Source organism: Populus alba, chromosome 5, assembly GCF_005239225.2.
Source record: "Populus alba chromosome 5, ASM523922v2, whole genome shotgun sequence".
Lineage (NCBI taxonomy): Eukaryota > Viridiplantae > Streptophyta > Magnoliopsida > Malpighiales > Salicaceae > Populus > Populus alba.
In genome coordinates this window covers 14,200,853-14,221,940 of record NC_133288.1, presented here as the reverse complement: position 1 = coordinate 14,221,940, position 21,088 = coordinate 14,200,853, and the positions used below count along the sequence as shown (strand labels likewise).

Below are 21,088 nucleotides of genomic sequence, written 5' to 3'. Positions count from 1 at the left end.
TTATAATACTCAGTACGTGGCGTTGTTACACCTGAGAATGATCCAAAAGATCGGGTCACAGGTTTCCAGCCTATATACTGAGTTTATGAAAAGATCAAAGGGATATATTACAGAATGTAAATAACAACAACAACAACAATAATAAAAATAATAGTAGTAGTAGTAGTAGTAATAGAAGTAGATGAAGAAATTAATGAGAACTTTGAGTTAGAAGATTAATGTAAGGATTAAACAATGATAAAAACGAATGTCAAGGTTAGAGGATCCACTAATGGTACTTCAAACAAGTATAATATAAACTCTTATTACTCAATTGGAAACCACACATAAAGGAGGTTCCAATCAGATTATAAATTGTTAACATGATTACATTAGTTATCTTATTCGAATAAAGCTAATACTTGTAAATGTTGGCAGGCATTCATGATTATAACTTATGTTAACAACAAATCAAGTCCCTTTCATAGCTCAGGTGTCGGTTATACCATACAGTATGGGCTATGAAAGTACCAAGTATTTGTTGTACCAAGTGTTATACAACATAAATCTAGATTAACCATTTAACAAGCAAAGTATTAAAAGTGAACAAGATAACAAATATAAAACATGTTAGTATCCAATGTTAAGGTCCATGTTAAGTTTATATTATACTTATTCTTACACCATTAGTGTACCCTTTTCACCTTGACATAATTAACTTAACTAAACATAATGAAAGAAAGAAACATAAATAAACAAGATAAGAACATAAATGAGAAAGAACTTAACTAAGTAAAAGAAAGGAAATGAAGTGCATAAACTTGATATTAATGAAAGCAAGACATAAGCAATACAAAGAGAGAAAGCAAGAGCATGATCTTGATCTGGAAACCAAGATGCCTCAATACATGGTAAGTGCCTCCTTTTATAGGCCAAAATTTGGAACTATTGATTTGTTGACTAATTGATGAGTGGGTGGCCACATCTTGACTTGATAACAATCCTTATCTTCTTGTCTGAACAAGACGTCATTGCTAACATCATAATTTGCCCAGAATACTCAGGAATGTTCTAGGAAATTGTCTCAGCTTTCCAACAAAAAAAAGATGAGGTCATTTGGACTTCTAGAACTCAAGATATGGGCTGAACACTAAATAGTGTCTGGGCTGCAGGACAGCTTCGGACTTCTTCGTTGTTCCTATATTTTGGACTTGAAAACGGCCTTCTCAGATCTTGGTATCCAAATGAAAGTTGTAGGCCTATGTTTTACCTTTCCATCCATATAAAATGGACCTAAATCCGAGATCTAGAGCTCCAGATATGATCCAATTACCGAGCATTGTTCCGGTTTGGACTGCACCGACATCTCTTTTCTAAGTTTGGCCATCTCTTTGTCCTTTAACTTTCAATGCTTAAACTCATCAATCAATCCTTTTATTTATGTGATAGTCCTGCATTTAAAATGAGCATTTACCATAAATTAAGGTATCTTATAATATCAAACTTGTTATTATAAAACATGCTTTAGTTAAGGAGTTATTGATACTTCAAGTGCAAAATGATGATATAAAACCTTGATAAACATGCACTTTTAAGTACTAATCAATTGATGTCTTCTCCCAAGTGCAGGAGTGTCGAAGTAATAAATAACCCGGCAAGACCGAGGTCGAACCACAGGGAGGTTAATTGTATAAATTATAAATAACAACACGATAACAACAACAACAATAACAACAATAATAATAGTAATATTAAGAGTAATAATAATAATACTCAGTACGTGGCGTTGTTATACCTGAGAATGATCTAAAAGATCGGGTCACAGGTTTCCAGCCTATATACTGAGTTTATGAAAATATTAAAGAGATATATTATATAATATAAACAGATTTCTGATGCGAATGAACAAGGCAAGACCAACAATGTCAGGATCCTTGATCAAACACAGAGCATACTTAACGTACATATAATATAACAAGAATGTAAATAATAATAATAGTAGTAGTAATAATAAAGAGAGCTTTGAGAGGTAAGGTTGATGTAAGGATTAAACAATAATAAAAACAAATGTCAAGGTTAGAGGATTCACTAATGGTATTTCAAATAAATATAATATAAACTCTTTTTATTACTCAACTGGAAACCACACACAAAGGAGGTTCCAATCGGATGATTTATCGTTATTAGCTCATTATAAATTGTTAACATGATCATATTAATTATCTTATCTAAGTAACACCATACTTATAAATATCATCAGGCATTCATGTTGCTAGCTTATGTTAACAACAAATCAAGTTCCTATCATAATAATGATGTCGGTCGAAAACTATGAAGGATCAAGCATTTGATGTACCAAGTGTTATACAACACAAATCTAGATTAAACATTAAGCAAGGTATTAAGAATTAGTAAGATAAAAAGATAAAACATGTTAATAACAATCTTTCTTGGATATAAACATTAAAGTCCATGTTGAGTTTATATTATATCTATTCTAACACCACTAGTGAAACCTTTTCACCTTGACATAATTAACTTAGCTAAACATAATGAAGAAGAAAAACATAAATAAACAATATAAGAACATAAACATGATATAAGTTAACTAAGTATAGGAAAGGAAATGAAAAAAAGCATAAACAAGATATTAATATAGCATGAAAGAAAACTTGAACATTACAAAGAGAGAAAGCAAGAAGATGATTTTGATCTGAAAAATAATATATCTAAATACATGGCAAATGCCTCCTTTTATAGGCTAAAAATTAGAACTATTGATTGGTTGACAAACTATTTAGTTGGTGGCCAACCATTGATTTGGTGGCTGGTTTTTGACAATGTTGGCTGCTGGTTCTTGACATTATTGGCTGGTTATTGATATTGTTGGCTGGTCAAAACGTCATTGCTAACATCATAATTAGAGCCCTTTGTTCCATTAAAGCTGTGGGCAATTGTCTTAGCTTTCCAACAAAAAAAAAACCAGAGATCATTTGGACTTCTAGAACTCAAGATATGAGCTGAAAACCGAACAGTGTCCGAGCTGCAGGACAGGTTCCGACTTCTCCGTTGTTCCTAAGATTTGAACTTGAAAACGGCAGATTTGAGTCTTGGACTCTTCATGAAAGTTGTAGGTCTATGTCTTAGCTTTTCGATTCATATAAAGTAGACCTAAATCCGAGTTCTACAACTCTAGTTATGATCCAATAACCGAATGGTGTTCGAGTTTGGAATTGAACCAGCATCTCTTCTCTTAGCCTAGTCCTCTTTTTGTCTCTTCACTTTCAATAGTTAATCACATCAATAAATCCTTTGAATTGTGAGATATACCTGCATTCAAAATAAACATTTACCATAAATTAAAGATATATTATATTATCAGACTTGTTATTATAAAACATGTTGTAGTTAGGGAATTTAATGATACTTTAGTGCAATACGATGATATAAAACCTTAATGAGAATGCACTTTTAAGTACTAATCACCTTTCCCCCCAACCAAAATGAGACATTGTCCTCAATGTCTTAAGGTAGAAAGATAGAGTATAGAAGACATCATTAGAAATAGCAAACACTGACAAACCTGAAACACACTTAAACAAATATAAGAAACAACAAAACACAATAATAAAGCCAAAAGACACAAAGTTTTTACAAACAAAGGCTCAAATCCAATCTAAGCTTTTTACGGCTTTTCTTAGTTGACCAATTTATGCGACTCATGGAGGGATTAATTACAGGGATGAAAGATTATAGTTGGTTAATTAATTGTTCAGCAGTAGCAACAGAGATTATGATTTGTCGTGTTAGAGATGTTAGAAATTTCTTTTCCACAACATGATCAAGAAAAGACAATAACTTATCATAAAAACCATTAACATTTAACAAACCTATGGGTTTATGGTGAATGTGCAGTTAGGCCCAAGAGGAAATATGAAAGATCTCTTCCAATGTGCCCAGACCACCTAGTAAGGCAATGAAGGCATCGGCATGGTTAAACATTGTATTCAGTCGATCAGACATTGTGGGGACCTGTAATTCCTCTCCAATTGTTTTTCCAATAATGTCCTCTTATGCTAAAGCTTTGGGGACAACCCCCAAAACTTGACTACCTCCTAAAAATACAGCTTTTGACACTCCCCCCATTAACCCAAGGTTGCCTCCTCTATACACTAAATGAATCTTTCGCTCAGCTAGTACCTGACCATGATGATTTGTTGATTCTAAAAACTCTTTTTCTTTCCCAGGACTGGATCCACCGAAAACACAAATATTGTTTATTGATGACTTGAGGAACCTGCCATTTCTACACACTTTTATATTTGATGAATGTACGGGTTGAGTAGAAATGAAGGGAAGGAAGGGAAGAATTTATAGATGAGAAATTGAAATTGCAATCATACCACCTATATGTAGGCCAACCGTAATCTCACAATCTCTCTCTCTTTATTTATTTATTTATTTTAAAAAAAACATGTGTATGTACAGGTAGTTGTGATTGTGGCTCACATCTTTCCTTGGTTTTACGTCCAAGAACGGCTTAAACACCCTTTATGGGTTGGGGATAGGCTTCCCATCCAGTTTTCTTAAAAACTGGTAAACATGGTCTTTTTTTATATATAGTCAAATTCCCAAGACTATGATGAGCTTGTTCTTTATACAAATGGGGTCATAAATCATGAATTGCCCGATGCACATCTCCACTATGATGAGACTTAAGAGTCAATAGAAGATTATCTAAAGACTCTCTATGTTTTGAAATAAATCCTACATTTTGACAATTTTCACAGGTTTTGCAGAATGCATATGAGTCCTTGAATATGGTGGGTCAGTAAAATCCACTTTGTAAGATTTTTGCAGTCGTCTTTTTTAACGAGAAATGATCCCACATGTTGTAGAGTGACAAAATTTAATGACACTACTTACCTCATTGTCGGGAATGCATCTTTGAAATATTTGATCAGGACAATATTTGAATAAGTAAAGGTCATTCCAATAAAGGTTTTGCATGTCTCTCAAAAACTTTCTTTTATCTTGGTTATCCAAATGAGCTGGCAAAAATCCTGAAGCAAGAAAGTTGTTATTTTTAGCAAACCAAGGCATTGAACTAAGAGAAAGTAAAGATTCATCAGGAAAGTAATCATTGATTGGTGTGATGTCAAATGTCGAATCTATTGTCAACTTTGACAAATGATTTGTGACAACATTTTCGGTGCCTTTTTCATCATCGATTGCTTCTTGTTTGGTCATGGCATAAGAAAATGGAAGTGCTGGTGGGAAATCAGTCTTTTCTTTGCAATGTTCAGATTCAACCCCTTCCTTACCCTCAGAGATTGATTCATCATCTTTCTCACAAGGTTCAAGAGTGAGTTTTTCAATAACCTTACCATTGTGAAGAGTGATGTCTGATTTGACTTGATCCATGTGTTGACTTCTGGAACTACTTGCATTAACATTGTATTTCTCCTTTGGATTTTGCTGTGGTTAAGACGGAAACTTACCTTTCTCTTGGAAACTGAGAGCTGATGTCAATTTTGCAAGAGCATCTTTAAAATTTGTCATGCTTTGAGCAAGTTGAGTGTTGATTGTCTCTTGCTTTTCAATGAATGTATGCAATGTTTCCTCAAGATTTCTTCTAGGAGGTGGAGCATAAGGAGGTGCATATCCATGAGAATTTTGGAAATTATGGTGTGCTTGAAAAGGTGGCTATGAAGTTTGTGCATTATTGTTATCACTCTTCCAACTGAAATTTGGGTGATTTCTCCAACCAGGATTGTATGTTTGCAAGTATGGGTTATGATTGGGCCTTTCGAAACTGTTTAAAGCATGAGCTTGTTCATGGAGGCATTCCTTGAAAGAAGGCAAAGTTGGACAATCATTGGTTGCATGTTCATTTGTTTCACAGATTTGACACACAATGTCTTGAATAGATTTTAATTGACCACTCCTTTTCAATTCTAATGCCTCGACTTTTCTAGCTAAAGATGTAAACTTGGCTTGGAGGTCATGATCTTCCCTAAGGTTATACATACCTCCACTAGATGTATGAGGTTGCGTTTTACTTGGTGCCTTATAAGTGCCCGTAGTGTCCTAATTTTGTGCATTTTCAGCTAGCAAGTCTAGGTACTCCATTGCTTCATTAAGGTCTTTATCTTCAAAAGTTCCATTGCACATCAATTCAACCATTTGCCTATCTTTAGGTGTTAACCCTTCATAAAATTATGAAACCAATCTCCATGTTTCAAAACCATGATGATGGCAAGTATTAAGCAAGTCTCGATACCTATCCTAACATTGGTAAAATGTTTCACTTGGTTTTTGAGTGAAAGTGGTCATTTGTCTTTTGAAAGAGTTAGTTCTATGAGATGGAAAAAACTTCTTTAAAAATTGTTGCTGCATTTCATCCCAAGCACGAATGAATCCTGACCTAAGATTTTGTAGCCATGTTTTAGCTTTATCTTTTAATGAAAAAGGAAAAAGCTTTAATCTAATGGTATTCATGCTACAATTTAAGTCATTATAGGTGTTACAAACTTCTTCAAATTCTCTTAAATGCAAGTATGGATTTTCTAGATCTAAGCCATGAAAAGAAGGTAAAAGTTAAATAATGTCTGGCTTAAAATTAAAATGGGATGCATCAGGAGGGAAAACTATGCATGAGGGTGCACTTGTTCTTGTGGGATTCATGTGGTCTCTAAATGTCCTAACACGATTATTCTCATTATTCTCATTATGAAGTGACTGGTTATCTTCTTCGGCCATTTTTTTTTAAATGATGAGGATACCCTACAAAATCTACCACTTAATGTACGTGACCAAACATTCATGCACGTGTAGAAAGAGAATAAAAGGAAGAAGAAAATAAAAGAAAAAGAAAAAAAACAAAAGAAACAAAGTTAGATACAAGAAAAGTGAAAAGAGAAAACAAAATAAATACTATAATTCGTACAAGAATTTACCTCCCTGACAACAACACCAAAAACTTGACACGACCAAAAGATTGATGTCTTCTCCCAAATGCAAGAGTGTCAAAATAATAAATAACCCGGCAAGACCGGGGTCGAACCACAAAAAGGTTATTTGTATAAATTATAAATAACAAGACAACAACAACAACAGTAATAACAACAATAACAACAACAACAACAACAACAATAATAATAATAATAATAATACTCAGTACGTGGCGTTGTTATACTTGAGAAGGATCTAAAAGATCGGGTCACAAGTTTCCAGCCTATATACCGAGTTTATGAAAAGATCAAAGAGATATATTATATAATATAAACAGATTTCTGATGCGAATGAACACGGCAAGATCAACAATATCAGGATCCTTGATCAAACACAGAGCATACTTAACGTACATAAAATATAACAAGAATGTAAATAATAATAATAATAATAATAATAATAATAATAATAATAATAGTAGTAGTAGTAGTAGTAGTAGTAGTAGTAGTAGTAGTAGTAGAAGTAGTAATATTAGTAGTAATAATAATAATAACAATAAAAAGAAGAGGAGGAAGAAATTAATGAGAACTTTGAGATGGAAGATTAATGTAAGGATTAAACAATGATAAAAACAAATGTCAAGGTTAGAGGATCCACCAATGGTATTTCAAATAAGTATAGTATAAACTCTTATTACTCAATTTGGAAACCACACACGAAGGAGGTTCCAATCGGATGATTTGTCATTAATAGCTCATTATAAATTATTAACATGATCATATTAATTATCTTATTTACATAACACCAAACTTTTAAATATTGTCAGGAATTCACGATGTTAACTGATGTTAACAACAAATCAAGTTCCTTTCATAGCCCAGGTGTAGGTAATACCATACGGTTGGGCTATCAAAGTGTCAAACATTTATTGTACCAAGTGTTATACAACACAAATCTAGATTAACCATTTAACAAGCAAAGTATTAAGAATTAGTAAGATAAAAAGATAAGACATGTTAATATTAAACATTAAGGTCCATGTTGAGTTTACACTATACTTGTTTTTACACCATTAGTGTAACCTTTTCACCTTGACATAATAAACTTAGCTAAACATAATGAAGAAGAGAAACATAAATAAACAAAACAAGAACATAAATAAGATACAAGTTAACTAAGGAAAGGAAAGGAAATGAAAAGCATAAACAAGAAATTAATGAAAGCAAAACTTAAGAATTACAAAAAATATAAAAAGAGAAATAAAGAGCATGAAATTGATCTGAACAACCAAGCTCCTAAATACATGGCAAATGCCTCCTTTTATAGGCCAAAATTCGGAATTATTGATTTGATGACTAATTGTTGAGTGGGTGGCCAATTCTTGACTTTGTGAAAATCCTTATCGTCTTTTCTGAATAAAACAAAAATTCTAGCATCAGAATTGGGTCCACTTGAAAACATAAAAGTTGTAGGAAATTGACTCAGCTTTCTAGAAAAAAAAAATGGAGGTGATTTGGACTTCTAGAACTCCAGATATGGGCCAAACACTGAACAGTGTTCGGGCTGCAGGACAAATTCGGACTTCTCCGTTGTTGCTATAATTTGGACTTGCAAATGGCCTTCTTAGATGATGAAAACATGAAAGTTGTAGGCCTATGTCTTACCAAATCTGTGTAAAAATTTGAGGTCATTTGAAGATCTAGAACTCGAGATATGACCTAATTACCGAACAATGTTCTAGTTTGGACTGCTACAACATCTCTTTTCTAAGTTTAGCCCTCTCTTTGTCCTTTCAATTTCCATACTTGAACTCATCAATCAATCCTTTGATTTATATGATAGGCCTGCATTTAAGATGAACATTTACCGTATATTAAGGCATTTAATAGTATTAGACTTGTTATTATAAAACATGTTTTAGTTAAAGAGTTATTGATACTTTAAGTGCAAAATGATGATATAAAACCTTGATAAATATGCACTTTTAAGTACTAATCATCGATGGATGTTAAACCAACTATGAAATGTTGATTGAATTGTGGACAAATGTTAAACTAATTATGAGATGTTGATTGAGTTGCCGATGAATGTTAAACCAACTATGAAATACTGATTAAGTTGTCGATGAATGTTAAACCAACCATGAGATGTTGATTGAGTCACCAATAAATGTTAAACTGACTATGAAATGTTGATTGAGTTATTGACGAATGTTAAACTGACTATTGACTGAGTTGTCAATGGATGTTAAACCGACTATGAAATATTGATTGAGTTATGGACGAATATTAAACCGACTATGAGATGTTGATTGAGTTGTTGATAAATGTTAAACCGACTATAAAATGTTAATCAAGTTGCCAATGAATGTTAAACCGACTATGAAATATTGATTCAGTTGTTAATGAATGTTAAACTGATTATGACATGTTTATGAGTTATTGATTAGCTTCGGCTAATGGCATCCAATGTGGATGGTCGGGTTGAGTTTGATGATTAGCTTCGGTTGATGGCATCCTAGATGGATGGTTGGATTGCATTGATGATTAGCTTTGGCTAATATCATCCTAAGGGATTGTCGGGTTATGATTGATGATTAGCTTTGGCTAATGACATCCCAAGGGGATGGCCAGGATGAATTGATGATTAGCTTCGGCTAATGGAATCTTAAGGGATTGTCGGATTGCGATTGATGATTAGCTTCAGCTAAAGGCATCCTAAGGGGATGGTCAAGATGAATTGATGATTAGATTCGACTAATGGCATCCTAGATGGATGGATGAGTTGCGTTGATGATTAGCTTTTGGCTAATGGTATCCTAGAAGGATTATCGAGTTGCAATTAATTATTAGCTTCAACTAATGGCACCCTAAGGGAATGGCCGAGATGAATGGATGACTAGTTTTGGCTAATAGCATCCTAGAGGGATGGTCGGGTTGTATTGATGATTAGCTTCAACTAATAACATCTTAGATGGATGGTCGAGTTGCGGTGATGATTAGTGATTAATACTTAAAAGTGCATTTTTATCAAGGTTTTATATCATCATATTGCACTTAAAGTATCATTAAATTCCCTAACTTAAGCATATTTTATAATAACAAGTCTGATAACATAAGATATCTTTAATTTATGGTAAATCCTAATTTTAAATGCAGGCATATCTTATAGTTTAAAGGATTGATTGATGTGTTTAACTATTGAAAGTGAAAAGACAAAGAGAGATAAGCTTAAAAAAGATATGCTGGTTCAATTCAAACTAAAATATGATTAAGTTATTGGATCATAATTGGAGCTGCAGAATATGGATTTAGGTCTGGTTTATATGGATGGAAAGCTAAGACATAGGCTTAAAACTTTTATGAAGAATCCAAGATTCAAACTGGCCGTTTTCAAGTTCAAACTGTAGCAACAAAAGAGAAGTCAGAATATGTCCTACATCCCAGACATTGTTTAGTGTTCGGCCCATATCTCTAGTTCTAGAAGTCCAAATGAGCTCATTCTTGTTTTATTGGAAAGCTGAGACAAATTCCTAAAATGTTCATGAAGACTATCTGTTCAAATTATGATTTTAGCAACTACGTTTTGTTCAGACAAGAAGATAATGGTTGTCACCAAGTCAAGAGGTGGCCACCCACTCAATAATTAGTCATCAAATCAATAGTTCCAAATTTTGGCCTATAAAAGGAGGCATTTGCCATGCATTTAGGCGTCTTGGTTTTCAGATCAAGATCATATTCTTGCTTTCTTTCTTTGAATTTTTGTAATGTTTAAGTTTTTTTTTATTAATCTCTTGTTTATTATTTTCATCATAACTATATTTTATCTTATTTTTTTATGTTTCTCTTCTTCATAATGTTTAACTAAGTTTATTATGTCAATGTGAAAATGTTACACTAATGGTGTAAGAATAAGTATAGTGTAAACTCAACATGGACTTTAATGTTTAATACTAACATGTTTTGTATTTGTTATTTTACTTACTCTTAATACCTTGCTTGTTAAATGGTTAATCTAGATTTATGTTGAATAACCCTTGGTACAACAAATACTTGATCATTTCATAGACAACTGTATGGTATAACCGATACCTGTGCTATGAAAAGAACTTGATTTGTTGTTAACATAAGTTATCATCATGAATACCTGACAACATTTACAAGTATTGGCATTACTCAAATAAGATCATTAATATAATCATGTTAATAGTTTATAATCCGATTTGAAACCTCTTTTGTGTGTGGTTTTCAGTTGAGAAATAAAAGGAGTTTATATTATACCTATTTAAAATACCATTAGTGGATCCCCTAACCTTAACAATTATTTTATCTTTGTTTAATCCTTACATCAATATCTCATCTTAAAAGTTCTCTCCAACTCCTTTTAATTTATTATTTGTAATTTTATATAGTTCACCTTCCTATGGTTTGACCTCGGTCTTGCTAGGTTATTTGTTACTTTGACACTCCTGCACTTGGGATAATATATCAATCTTTTGATCATGTCAAGTTTTTGGAACATTGTCGAGGAGGTAAGTTACTGTATAAATTATATATTTTATTTTATTTTTCTTTTCACTTTTATTGTCTTTCTAATTTTTGTTTCTTCTTTTTCTTTCCTTTTGCACTTGCATGAGAGTTTAGTCACACACATTAAGTGATAAACTTTCTAGAAAATCCTCACCATTTTCAAAAAACATGGCTAAAGAGAATTGTCGCACGTCACTCGCGCGGCTTCGGTTGGCGATCTTTTCTTTATGCGTTGCTTTGATTTGATTGGTTTGTTGGAGTCCCCACCTAGTATTTAATTGAGGGATACTAGGAAACTCGGATGTATTGGTCTTGTCAAAGATTCGCGGGCAAGGACTGGTTGTGGTTAGGAAGGTATTAGTACCCCTAATGCACCTTATCTAAGGTAAGCTGCTTCATGGCTTTGACGTGTTAAAGAAATTTTAATAATTGTTTTTTGTCATCGGATATTAGAAATACGACTTACGTATAAGTTCATAATTTTGGACCGTGAGCAAATCAAAATATTAAATTCTTCTTTATTCTTTGCAATTTTATCATAAACAAAACATCCATAAATAAATAAATAAATAAACAAAGCACACACATTCACTTTTACTATATATTTTTTTCTTTTTCTTTTTTCACATTTACAAAAATACAAATAAAAACTCAAACTTAACAAATATTACATTAAACAACTTGAAAATTACAAAATAAACCCTCAAAAATCCATAACAGTGCTGGGAAGCCTTTTAGAACTGCAGGAACAATGCTGGACCAGTCGCGGCGCGTTGCTCCAGACACAACTGTGATGCAACCATATTATTCGATAGTTTCACCCACATTTAACTATTTTTTTCCATATGTTTTATATATAAAATTCCTTGATATTCTTTGTTTTATGTTTTGAAGGCACTTTTGGATGAAAGATGCAAAAAGGAGTAAATTGGAGGTAATTGGCATATTTGACCTTCAGTCGATGTTTTGTGCAGAGCATGAGCCCGAAAGGTCAAAATAAAGTGATTCCAGTGGCATTAAAAAGTTAACATCCATACCTTTCTGGAAATCTAAGGCAAGACAATAAAATAAGGAAGAGCATGGAAATTGCAGCTTTTAAAGTCAAATCTTGCAATCTGCCAGTGTTGACCTTTAATCATCCGACTTGAATATATGGAGCTACAGAAGTCCAATTGATGCAAAATCAATTTTTTTGGATTCCTGACTAAAAGACCTATAAACGCTCCAAATTTCAACAAACAATGATGTCATATGAGGGAGATATGATTTTTCAAAGATGACAACTAAATTCTGCCAGCAAATAGGTTTCGTCAAGAAACGAGTTCAAATTACGTTCCGAAGCATCTAAACCGACATCCAATTTTTTATTTCAGCAATTTAGCTCTCTAAATCAAAGCTTAAAGATTTCATGCAAGGCTATTTCTCCCTTTTTAGGAAAATAGTTATTGAACTACTTAAATGTAAACTGTCTACTTAAGGGAGGACTATTTTGTAAAATAGAGGCTAGGGTTTCCTAGCATTTAAAAAGAATGAGAGAATAGAAGAGGGGCAGCCAGCCAAGAGGAGAAAAATGCCCCCTACCCTAAGAAACCCAAAATCATGCATTCTTCCATCTTTTTGATTAGTTATTCAACAAACATGCAAGGCTAAACTCGTTTTCTTGATTGAAAGGACACGGAAACCTTCGGATTTTAAGAACTGTGAGATTTATTTTACCTTTTCTTTTTAGTTTATATGATGAATATATTTGTTCTCCCATGCTTATTTTTCCTATGATTGTTTATTTTAATTGCTAGAGCGGACTCTTAAGTTTTTATTGTAGATAATCTATTGCTAAGTTTGATATCAGAACCGGAGTTGTGGTATATGAACTTGTGAAGCAACTAAGTTTAATAATTATGGCGGATCTACGTTATTAATCTTAGAGAGAACATTAAATCAAATCAAACATAGACTACGGACAGTTATGTTTTTTTTATTAATAAACTTATCTAGGTCTTAAGGATGCCATTGAATTAAATTACTAGTGTGGACACTGTGATTGTTTGATAGTTAGGGTTAGTTATATGGTGAATCCGTTAACTAACCAATGTTAAGATCAAAATATAAATTGATGTTTCGTTTCCATGATCAGTTTTGATTTTTATAGGTGGATGTGTGATTGCGACCAAGGTTTGTTCTCTTGATAATTTTCTGATTTTATTGAATTTTGTTTGATAGTTTTCTGTTTTCTTTTGCTTTAGCCTAGATAACGTCCAACCCCCCCCCCCAAATTGCATATCATTTAGCATAAAAATCTAACTTGAACCTTCCTCGTGTGATCGACCCCTTGCTTGCTCTATACTATCTTGTGTGTTGTGTTTGAAGCTAGGGTAATTAATTTGTGCGGCCACGGCATCGCAACACACCGCCATTGGTAGCGCGTGGTTTCACGCGCCGTCGCTGGTAAAGGCAGCAAAACCGGTAGATCAGGAACGTCTTTTTCTTCCCTGTCTTCCTACGCTGATGGTGAGGGTCACCATCACCTACAACAAGGTAAACAACGCACAACAACAGCTGATTTTAATTTTTTTCTTTTTATGCAAGTCCATTCTCAACTCTGCTGCTCTATTTGGGTTCATTGTTTTTCCTTCTTTTTCGAGCGGCAGATCTGGTGGTTGTGGAAGGAGTGTTGGAGGTCGAAGCTATGAGCGTCGCCACTGGGGAAAGGGACGACGATGGGTCTGTGGGCACCCAGAGGTTGGTGTCAGCTGGGAGGTTTCAGTGAGGCGCTGCTGTTGAAAGGAGGAGAAAGGGGGAAAGATGGAGAGGCGGTGTGGGTTGTTGCTACTTATGGTCAGATGAAGAGAGTGAGAGGGAGTTGGTTCGTGGCTATTGTGAGGTAGATCAGAGGAAGAGAGGGAGTTGTGGTCGGGTTTGTGTAGGTCGAGGAGAGAATACTAGAGGAAGAAAATAGGGGGCGGTGGCTTTGGCTGGAGAAAAAGGAGCGGCCGAAAGGGAGAGAGGGGCTGTCTTGGTCAGTTGTTGTGTCTGGTGAGGGAGAAGAATGGGAAGAGAGATGGCCGAGGAGATGGGGGCTGCGGTGAGAGAAAATCAAAGCCACCGAGGGGGTCCAGCTGCATTTTGGGTAGAGATGAATTTTTGGGTTAGGTTTACCCCTTTTTTTTGTATTTTTCTTTCAAAATTGCCCCCCCTTTTGTGTGTGTTGAAGACCAGTATTTATAAGCAAAAATGTTGTTAGGTTTTCAAACTTGGTCCCTCAACTTCTTTCTTTTTGTAAATTAGATTTTTTTTAATTGTTTTTGTATTTTTTTGAAAACCAACAATTTCAATGTCGACTCAATGAGGAAAATCAATGATTTTAAAAATGACGCATGAAAAGTTGAACGCGTTTGAAAGACCTTTGAAAAAATGTAAATTCTTTTTAGACGACGCTGAAAATGCTAAAAACGATGCAAATATATTAAAAAAAATGCATTTTTTGGATTTTTGATGTTTTTTGCTATTTTTGGATTTTTATGAAAATTTACCAAAACATGGGTCAAAAATTGGGTAGCAATAGATGCCCTTTTTTTACAATGTTTACAAAGCAAAACTCCTCAATGTTTTGCATAATAAGCTTTGTAAAGAAAACCTGTCTTCTTATCTTCCTAACTTGCTCAATATTCACTCATCTAAAGACCTTACTTTTTTCTTTTTCTGTTTCTTTCTCTTTTCTTTCTCTTCTTTCTTCCTTTCTCTATCTGTTCTTTTTTCTTTCGTTAATCTGAGATCCCATTTGGCAACCTCCTTTACAAAAACCAAAGAATGTGTGTAGCTTGGTCAACCTAAAATTCTATTTGGCAATTCCCTTTAACCAAAGCCACTTGAGATCCCATCTGGCGATCTCCTCTAACTAGAACCAAAAGAATGTGCATAACTCGGTCAACCTAAAATCTCATCTAGCGATTCTCTTTAACCAAAGCCACCTGAGATCCCATCTGGCGACCTTATTCAACTGGAACTAAAAAATATATGGAGCTCGGTTAACCTGAAATCCCATTTGGCGATTTCCTTTAACCAAAGCTACCTAAGATCCCATCTGGCGACCTCATTCAACTAAAAAATATGTGGAGCTTGGTCAACCTGAAATCCTATCTGGCAATTCCCTTTAACTAAAGCCACCTGAGATCCCATCTGGCAATCTTATTCAACTGGAACTAAAAAATGTATGTAGCTCAGACAACCTGAGATCTCATCTAGCGATTCCCTTTAACCAAAGCTACCTGAGATCCCATCTGATGACCTCATTAAATAAAAACCAAAAAATATGCATAGCTCGATCAACCTGAAATCTCATCTAGTGATTTTCTTTAACCAAAGCTACATGAGATCCCATCTAGCGACCTCATTAAACCAAAACCAAAAACAATATGTGCAAGGTGGTCTATTGTAATGGGTGACCTACCTAGGTGGAAAGAATATGAAAAACGGTCTCGTTGTAATGGGTGACCTACCTAGATGGAAAAAAATGTGAAGTGTGGTCTCATTGTAATGGGTGACCTACCGAAAGAAAAAGGAAAGAATGGTTTCATTGTGATAGGTGACCTACCCAAGTGGAAGAATGACCTCATTATAATGGGTGACCTACTCAAGTAAAAAAAGATGGAGAATTGGTCGCGTTGTAATGTGTGACCTACCCAGAAAAATGTTGGTCTCATTTTAATGGGTGACCTACCCAAAAAAAGGGAAAGAGTGGTCTCATTGTAATGGGTGACCCACCCAGATAAAAAAAACATGGAGAATTGATCGCATTGTAATGGGTGACCTACCTAAAAAAATGTTGGTGAGGGCTCAAAGATGCACTCGAAAGGTGGTAGGGTTAAAAAACACATTACCCGAGATGTGGAGGCTTAAAGGCGCACTCAAAAGGAAATGAGGGCTCAAAGACGCACTCAAAATGAGGTAGGGTTAGAAAATGCACTACCCGAATAGTGGTGGCTGAAACACCGATCTGACAACGTTGAAACCAATGCATTATGGTCAATATGCATATATACTTACTTGAGAAAAATAGGTCCCCATTTCTTCATGGTGTCTTTCTTTTCTCAAAAGTTGGAGTGTTGGTAGTGAACTTCAATGGCTTTTTTTCTCTTGCTTACTCGAGTCATCTCTTGTGATTTTGACACCTAGGAAAGACTTGATATCATCATACTTCTTTGTCCTCCGCCCCTTTATCTCAAGGGTTGCCAATTTTTCCCGACAATTTCTTAAAAAGGGAATCATGAAGCTAGCCCTACCAGATTTTTTTATTGTCCCCCAACTTAATCATACCCCCAAGTGTTCAATTCGGGTTTGGGGATGAGGTTATGTGAATGAAGGTTTGATAAGGAGTTGTTTTCATGCTACATTTTTGGAATTCCAAAGCTATTCCAAACACAGAAATCATTTTGACATCGATTCAAAGCAAACTCATTCTGAAGAAATTCAAGTGATTCATATGGAGAGGTTATCAAAAGTGATGAAAACCTTTTGTTTTGCTTTTGGTGAAAAATATGAAGTGACATTTGGCTGGTCGAAATGGTTCAAGATTTAATATAAGAGTTTCAAAGAATCAGTCTTGAAAACATTCATTTTATTTGCATGAATAATGATTTGGTTCCCATGAGAAAGCACTACCTACCGATCCAGATTGTTTGCCTTTGATCAGAAAGGGCTTGATTAGGCACGTAATGTAGGCTTGGGCTCTTGGTTATTAAGAAAATGATATTTGAAGGCTCAAAAGGCGTTTAAGGGATTTCAAGACTAAAGATCACCTATGCTTGTTTTTTGACCTTTTGTCATTTAAATGTCTTTCCAAAATTTTCCTCCCAGTGTTGGGCTTGAACTCTTTCTCTTTGTTTTTGTTTTCTTTATATGGTTTTGAGCATCATCATATTGTTTTTTTTTTTTTCAAAATTTTTGGATCCTTTGGATTTTTCTTCATGCCCCCATCTTTGTTTGGGTACCTTTGATGATTGAGAATTTTATTTTATGCCCCCTAGTGTTGCTTGGACACTTTCAATCATTACAGTTTTTTTCTATGTCATCGCATTTACCCCAAGTGTGGGGTGTGATCCTAACCAAGGTTATTTATCTCAAGAAAAGCATTAGGCTCAAAAGGGGACTGCAAATGATATATTTTAGCCTCGTGAAAGGATTATCAAAGAAAGCCTTTCTTCATTTCAAACTCATGCACTTAGGATTGGTAAGCTTTGCTTTCATGCGACTATGTAACGTGATTTCTCATTATTCATTCAAATAAAACTCAGCTTTTGGAGTCACTTCATGGTGTTTTTTTTGTGTTTTTTTTTTTTAGGTTTTCTATGTGTATGGTTACCTTTTTAAAGAATCACCTGAATTTCCAGAATTCGTTTGTTTTTGGACAAACATCAATATGATTTTTGTTTTGTACTAAACTTTGAATTCCCAAAAATCCTCATGTGCGATCATGCATAGTTTTAGAAGAAAGGGGAAACATACCTAAGGATTCTTGATGTAATGGTTTCATGCTTAACAGTTATGCTCAATATGTTCTTTGTATGAAACAACAACAACAAAAATGAAGGTATGTTATAAACACATGATCTTATTAACAAGAAAGGCTCATTTGACAAGGAAAGTGTTGTGGAATTTTGAGCCAAGTTACCAACAAAAAACTGGAACAAGTTTAAACAAAAATCAAGAAGTTTTGTAGGCATGATCAAACTAAGGTGGTTTTTTTTTCTTTTTGCAGAACAAGAATAGGCTTCATTCTGCACTAGTGGTGCAATTCCCCTTCGGTTAGCCTTCCCACAAAAGCTTTTTGCAGAAATGCTAGATTGTGTTGAGGCATCTTGACCATGTTTGCCCCCAATTTCTTCGGATTGAGTCATTGTTGGGTTTTGAACAAAGATGATAGGTTGGTTGGAAGGAAATTCCCTAAAGTTATATTTTTAGTATTTGCTCGAGTAAGCTAGAGGCGAGTCACACTTGTCTTCAAAAACTCCAACTCTTCTTGAAAATGGACATTATGGTGAACACACTCTTCATCTTCCATGTTTTTTGCTCAAAGTCGGGTGTTATAGACTCGTAGGGGACCTACTTTTCATCTTGGTGCATAAATGACAAATGTATGAAAATATAATCTATATGATGAACTCGCACTTCGAGGGGTGACATATGGTCGTAACTCTTGTATGATGAAACAAGAATCATGATTCTTACCCAAACTCTACAATGAAAATTTTATGAGTGACGGTCATTGTGTCACCAACAAGTCTTGAGTTCAAGATGTTTTAAGAAGGGTTTGCCTTGATGCAAATAATGATAGCACATACAACCTAAGGACAAGTTCTATTCATTATGTGAACATGGGTAGGTTTTCTACCTGGTCTCAAACGGGTCTCATAACTGCCTAGTGACGATCTTTGTAAAGATAGTATAGGGGCGTTGCAAGAAATGGTTAAGGCATGTATACCCACCATTACCAAGCAGGCACTCGGATATGAGTTGGGTGTTTAAGCCATTCTTGGACGTAAAACCAATGGAAGATGTGAGCCACAATCACAACTACCTGTACATACATGCTTTTTCAAAATAAATAAATAAATAGAGAGAGTGTGAGACAACAGCTGTCCTACATATAGGTGGTATGATTGCATTTTCAATTTCTCATCTATAAATTCTTCTCTTCCTTCCCTTCATTTCTACTCAACCCATACATTCATCAAATATAGAAGTGTGTAAAAATGGCAGGTTCCTCAAGTCATCACATAAGAAATATTTGTGTTTTCGGTAGATCCAGTCCTGGGAAAGAAAAAAAGTTTTTAGAATCAACAAATCATCTTGGTAAGGTACTAGCTGAGAGAAAGATTCATTTAGTGTATGGGGGAGGCAACTTTGGGATAATAGGGGTTTTGTCATAGTTGTATTTTTAGGAGGCAGTTAAGTTTTGGGGGTTGTCCCCAAAGCTTTAGCAAATGGGGACATCATTAGAAAAACAATTGGAAAGAAACTACAATTCCTCACAATGTCTGATCGACTGAATGCCATGTTTAACCATGCTGATGCCTTCATTACCTTACTAGGTGGTTTGGGCACATTGGAAAAGATCTTTCATATTTCCTCTTGGGCTCAACTGCACATTCACTATAAACCTATAGGTTTGTTAAATGTTAATGGTTTCTATGATAATTTGTTGTCCTTTCTTGATCAAGCTGTGGAACAGGAATTTATAACATCTTCGGCACGACAAATCATAATCTTTGCTGCTACTACTGAACAATTGATTGACAAACTACAATCTTTCATCCGTGTCATTGATCCCTGTATGAGTCGCCTAAATTGGTCAACTAAGGAAAGCCGTAAAAAACTTAGATTAGATTTGAGCCTTCATTTGTGAAACCTTGTGTCTTTTGGTTTTATTAATAGCATATTATTTTGTTTTGTTACTTCTTATATTTGTTTAAGTGTGTTTCAGGTTTGTCATTGTTCACTATTTCAAGTGATATCTTCTATACTTCAATTGTTACTTATTTTATTTGAAATAATTTATGAAATGTTGATTATTATTATTTTAATTTCTTCATCTTTCATTTTTTTTTTATTTTTTAGATTTGATCTCTATTATTTTGATTATTATTTATTTTATTTGAGATAATTTATGAAATTATATATTTTTTTAATTTCATTCTCATTCAACTTTTTAATTTGTAAGATTTGTTCCTTATTATTTTAATAAACTTAAGAAAAATAAAATATTAATAAGTTATTTTCTAGCTCATTTTTATGACATAACCAAACACTATAAAATGTTTTCCAACTTATTTTCCATTACACTACCAAACATCGGAAAATGCTTTCTCGAAATTCACTTTCCCCAGAATTCACTTTCCAAAAGGAAACTACTTTCCAGCAAACAAATAGGGCCTTTATCTTTCTACCTTAGGACATTGAGGACAATGTTTCGTTTTGGTTGGGGGGAGAGGGTAGTAGTTAAAAAAAAAAAAAACTAACTTACTAATTGTTTTTGCTCTTATTAAAACCATTTAACAAAATTGTTATTAGGATGGCAGAGTAAGGAGTCAGTTTTATTAACTCTTAAGATGCATCTTAGTAAGTATCCTTATTAGGATGGCAGAGTAAGGAGGAAATTTTATTGACTTGAGAGACACATCTTAGTAAGTATCATTACCAAGGTTTATCATAATACTTCTTGAAATATTCAGGTTTACAAACTCTTGCATTGTTATCACTTGATTCTACTCATATATTCATTTAACAAGTATTCTTAAACCTTCATTTTCACACACACACACTTTAACATATGATTGTGGGTTGCACATTGGATTATTATATTAATTATGTTCTTTTGTTGAAGGTAACAACTAAGGGAAAGAGATAGTATATAATTTGCAAAAAAAAAAAAAATTGATAATATTGATGATAATAAAAACAGATAAGTTTTGGTTTCGTAGCCTCCCTAACCTTAGCATTTAAGCCCGAAGGGTGTTTTAACACCTAATACCCTAAAGTTAACTAACTTGGGAGCTATTGACCCAAAACTTGTTACATGGGTTAAGGAGAAAAGCTTAAGGGAATCAAACATTGCACTATCTACGTATCAA

General features: G+C 34.1%; 1 pseudogene; it reads right to left on the bottom strand.

The window, feature by feature from the left end:
• The window catches only part of LOC118036723 (uncharacterized), a 96,188-nt pseudogene that overhangs the window by 7,226 nt on the left and 67,874 nt on the right, over nt 1-21,088 (bottom strand).